The sequence below is a fragment of the Leopardus geoffroyi genome, chromosome C1 (genome assembly GCF_018350155.1).
Source record: "Leopardus geoffroyi isolate Oge1 chromosome C1, O.geoffroyi_Oge1_pat1.0, whole genome shotgun sequence".
NCBI lineage: Eukaryota > Metazoa > Chordata > Mammalia > Carnivora > Felidae > Leopardus > Leopardus geoffroyi.
The window spans coordinates 176862885-176868742 of NC_059328.1; positions in this window are offsets into that span (position 1 = coordinate 176862885).

Consider the following 5858-nt stretch of genomic DNA (forward strand, 5'->3'; position numbering starts at 1 on the left):
AAATTTAAAATTTTATTTAAAAAACACACATGCAGAGGATATAAAAAGGAAAGACTGACAAAATCTGGAAGACAATGCTTATTGGAAAAATAGAATAATCTTGCTTTTTTGTGGTTTGGGGGGGGGTTCACTGTTTCAAGTTGTATTTAAAGTCAAGTTAGTTAACATATAGAGTAATATTGGTTTCAGAGTAAAATTTAGTGATTCATCATTTACATAGAACACCCAGTGCTCATCGCAAGTGCCCTTCTTAATACCCATCACCCATTTAGCCCATTCCCTGCCCATTTCCCCTCTAGCAACCCTCAGTTTGTTCTCTATAATTAAGAGTCTCTTGTGGCTTGACCACTTTAAAGAGGCCTAGAAAACAGCTCTAAGAAAATAAAGAAAAAGGCAACAATTTTATTTCCCAATCTCCAAACATTTCATAATTATATCATTGGGGTTACCAATTCATTCAAAATGACTGACTTCCTCTGCTTTTGCCCTATTTTGTAAGGCTTAAAAATGTACACAGACCACCCTGTTAGGATTGATGCTGCAGACGGGAAGACTATATTCCCCTTGCAAGCTGCTTCAGTCTGGCATTCAATGTTAATGAGTAAATAGAACAAAGTATGAACATATGAGGTCTCAAAGGAAAAATCAAGAAAAATTACAAATATAATAGTTTCCCAGGTAATTCAGACAAAAGAGAAAAAAAAGAGAAAAGGATGGATGTTGGGGAAGCAGTAACCATGAACTAACTTCCCAGGTTGGAAAGATTTTTGCTGGTGGTGAGACATGATGTGATTCAGAGGCATGCTTTAACCAGTATTAGGTGAGTAGATAATCGCTTCCATCTTCCTGTTCGCTTTGCCTATGTCTTCACAGATTGGTAACTGAAAATGTAAGACAGATGTTCTCTTCCAGTCATCCAGTGACTGTGATGTCATTTAAAATCATACTTCAGGGGCGCCTGGGTGGCTCGGTCAGTTAAGTGTCTGGCTCTTGATTTTGGCTCAGGTCATGATCTCACAGTTTGTGGTTCAAGCCCCAAGCTGGGCTCTGTGCTGACATAGTGGAACCTGCTTGGAATTCTCTCACTGCCTTTCTCTCTCTCTCTCTCTCTCTCTCTCTCTCTCTCTCTCTCTCTCTCACACACACACACACACACACACACACACACAATAAATAAACTTTAAATATATCTATAGATAGATAGATAGATAGATAGATAGATAGATATAGTATAAAAAATAAAATCGTAGTTCATTCATTATATGGGATGATTGCACAACACTCTAACAGGCTAAGATTGCATATCCTAATCAAATACAAATGTCCCAACTCCCTCCAAAGGGCATCAACACCGTTTTTATGGGAACAATGTTGAATCTGGGTGTGGGTTTGGGATCCCACTGTGAGGATGCGGTTAAGACTGCAGGAATTCACTGTGATCATGAGCCCCAGGTATCTGGATGTTAATATTACTTCGAAAGCTCTCAATCTTGCTATTTTAAACTCCCAATCATTTTCTGCCGTCTAGGTTGAAGACCTAGAACTTGTTTCTGTGCAAAAGGAAACACTCCCAATAGTCTTTTACTTACATAGCTGTATGATAATAGGAAGAAATGTCCTTCATCTTTCTCTAGGATCTAGATTTCGAAGCATGGATATGCCAAGGGGAGAGGGTAAACAGGTCCCTGCTCTGAGGAACCTGAGACCAAATCATTTAACCAACTTTGGGTTCACGTTTAGGTCAATGAACTGAAAGCCTGAATGTGTTTCTCAGAGAATAGCTGAAGGAAGAAACAGCAGTGTGCCTTTCCAAGACCACAATATGGATAGAGCAGTGGTTGAAGTCAGCTGAGGCTGGTGGACAGTGACCAAGGGCCATTGGTGGAGAAGCAACACCAAGACTGTGGTACCAAGCCAAACTGGGAGAGCCTGAATTGCTGCTTTGGGGCATACCTGCATGATATAGTGCTTTGAGATTCTGCCAGTGGTACCTGCAGGAAGATACCTGGTAAAAGATTAGACTTGGGCAGTCAAGTAGGTTGGAAGTTTGTATCATAATAATTTACATAGGAAGGAAGAATTGTGAACTTAGTTTATTCATAGGCTGGTGAGACTTGGGACCTATAGCCCAATATCTATATAAGCTCCTTGAAGGCAGAAGTCTCTGTGACTTAATTTCTTTACCTACAAATGTGGGTAAAAGTTGAGGATTAAATTTATGTATAATTTATATAAATATAAATTTTTATATCTATATAATATGTAAATATATGTTATATTTACATATTACTGTTTTTATTATATACTTATATAATAATTTATATTATCTATAACACATTTCTATATTAAATAAAATTAAATATATATAAATAAATATATATAAATCATTGAGTATCTGGCTGTAGTAAGACACCAAGAAATAAGAATTCAGGCACAGGTTTGTATATTTACCCCCCAGGACAGCAGGAAAAAGGGAGGGAGAAGTATGAGAGAAAGAAAAGGGAGGGACAGAGGGACTGAAGAAGAAAGAACTAAGGAAGAAACAAGGGTAAATATTCCCCTAATGTCCCTAAAGAACAACGGATAATTCCTAAATATGCAGGAAAATGTTGTTATAGAAATAGTATAGAAAGCACACAATTACAGAGGCGCCTGGGTGGCTCAGTTGGTTAAGCATCTGACTCTTGGTTGCCACTCAGGTCATGATCTCACAGTTCTTGAGTCGGAGTCGCTCTCTCCCTCTCTCTGCCCCCTCCCTTGCTCATGAGCTCTCTCTCTCTGAAAAATAAATAAATAAACTTAAAAAAAAAAAAAAGGATTCCTAGTGGCTCATGGTTAAGTGTTGAACTTCAGCTCAGATCATGATCTCACAGTTCTGGGTTCTAATTCCGCATCAGGCTCTGTGCTGTCAGCTCAGAGGCTAGAGCCTGCTTTGGATTCTGTGTCTCCCTCTCTATCTGCCCCCTCCCCAGCTAGTGATCTGCCTCTGTCTCTCAAGAATGAATAAAAAAGTTAAAAGAAATAAATTAAAAAGAAAGCCCACATTTACATAAAACAACTCCATATTACTCAGATAAATCCACTCCCTACTTTGTTGACACTTCATTTAATACTTTAGCTGGATTCTTCTATCCACAGATACTACATGACTGACAGAAGCTCTGCAACAGGGGCAGCCCCAGGACATCCCAGCTCAGAGTGGCCACCCTGGGCCTCCACGCTGCGGCAGTCCTGTGTTTCCAGCATCCGTAATGGCCCCAGGGGGCTGCCAGTGGGAGAGAAGATGGCAACTCTTCAACAGGTACTATCAGAACAAAGGCTCACACAAATAGCAAGGAAAAACCAGACGATATCTCTTCCTGCCCACAGACATTCTGCAGATTGCTCTTGGGAAAGGTGATGTCCTGATTCTACCTATAACAGCAATACTGAGAAAGGCTGGTGTGGCACAGGATCTACCCTGGCCCTATTTTCCCCCTCAATCTCATGTCATACGTTCAATTAGAGATGCTCGTTTGCAATTTCCCCCCTCACTATACTACCTCGACCCCACCTCTTCTCAAAAAAAAAAACCCTAGAATATCTGAAGTCTATTAAACTAGAACCATATATATTTCCCTTTTGTCATAATGTATATAAAACCATGCCAGGTACCAGCAGGCACCGAACCAATCCAATTCTCTATACTTTTAGTCAAAAATGGATATGGATTGAGGGCTCTCAGTGGAAAGTCCTCTCTGTGCTCATGCTGAGTGGAAGAATCATTTCCATGCCACTGTCATTCTAGAAGAAAGTGCTCATCCAAGTAAAGCCAAAATAGGAAAAAGAGAAAGTTAGTATCAGAGAAAGACTGGCATTATAATGTTGCTCCCTCATAGGACTGTGCTTGTCACAGACCATACACTCATCCAGTTTAGGATGAATTGTTCAGTTGACCCTGGTTGTGGTCTTGACTCTGCTATTCACTAACTGACTCAACCTACACAAGAACCACAACTTCGATAATCTAAGTCCTCATAAAATAAAAAGATGTGAAAATAAAAGCCATTTTTCTTTTTCAGACATTGAATCATTTCATCAAAAAAAAAATCTTACATGTGAACCCCAATAGGGTAAACAGATATAAGAGTAACTGTGCATGTGTAGGGATGCTAGAATGAAAGGGAGCAGAGCCTTATCCTCTGGTCCCTTCCTCCATCTCTTTGATGGCCACTGAGCCATCAGAGAGTTCAAGGATAATTGTAATCTCTCAGCTGTTCCTCCAAAAAGTCTATAATATTCTGTGTATTTGCACCTTCTTTGGTGACACAATTATTATGTTGCAACAGAGTCAGCTACAAAGCAATCCAAACTATGTTCTTCTTGGCCCTGGAGTTCAATAGGGTGCCTCAGGACTCTCCGGGGTAAGGAAACCCAAAAAGGAAGCCAGCCATCAGAGCTCTGTAACTTTCCCATCCCATCTCCCACCATTTCTCCACTGCATCTGTGTTTTTACCTATTTTATTTCAGGGCATGTAAGATTTCTTTTGAGAAAAAGATTCTGTTGCTTTAAAAATTGAAAACCTACTATTTTAGCACAGTGGTTCTTAAGCACAAGAAAGATGGCATTAACATACACCTCACAGTCCCATGGGCATCCCCAAAGCTGTAGGCAGCATCTTGGCCCTTTTTCCTCCTATTCAAGAGCACAGAAAGGTTTGTAAGAGGGTGACAGCAGTGTTACCATAGGGCTTGTCTTGAATATATGTATTTGTTCCACCTCTGTGGCTAACATGATTGCTGTCCCTATCACAGTAATAGGGAAGAAGAAATAAATAGGTACATAACTTAGATACCTCTTTATTTACATAATAATTCTACCCAGAAGCAGCAACTTCGCCAACCATGAAAAATGAAGTTTTGTAATTAAAAAGAACCAAAATACACCACCACGTAACTAAGAGGAGTGTTTTCCTCCTAGCTACTTTATGATTTGTAATTCATCTTCAAGCCTGCATTGGCAGGTCAGCAGGCCTAAGGAGTCTGATATAAGGTGGGTTTTCTTTCAATTCTTTCTAAATGGTGGAGTTTAAAAGACATGAGAATCACCAATACTTAGAGGAAGATGAAGGGTCAACATGCAGCATTTAAAGAGATGATTTGTGACTTTTCTTTTAAAGCCTGATATATTCAATTTTTTAATGTTTATTCATTTTTGAGAGAGAGAGAGAGAGAGAGAGAGTGCAAGCGGGGGAGGGAACAGAAAAAGAGGGAGACATAGAAACCAAAGCAGGCTCCAGGCTCTGAACTGTCAGCACAGAGCCCCATGTGGGGCTCGAACCCACGAAACTTAAATTTTATTAATTTCAGGGGCGCCTGGGTGGCGCAGTCGGTTAAGCGTCCGACTTCAGCCAGGTCACGATCTCGCGGTCCGTGAGTTCGAGCCCCGCGTCGGGCTCTGGGCTGATGGCTCAGAGTCTGGAGCCTGTTTCCGATTCTGTGTCTCCCTCTCTCTCTGCCCCTCCCCCGTTCATGCTCTGTCTCTCTCTGTCCCAAAAATAAATAAACGTTGAAAAAAAATTTTTTTTAATTTTATTAATTTCATTATTAAATTTACATAAGTACATAAAGATCATTTAATGCATGTGGTTTTTTTAATACTAAAAAGGTGCTTTTAGAATAAAATAGAATCTGATCTAAAGGAACCATGGAGATCTTTTATATCTTCCAAATAATCACTTTACTGAAGTATGATTGACATGCAAAAAGCTGTACATGTTTGATGTACAGCACTTCATTAGTTTGGAGGGAAGTGTACATCTGAGAAACCACTGCAACCAAACCCAAGTTCTTCTGCCTGATGCACAAAAACAATTACT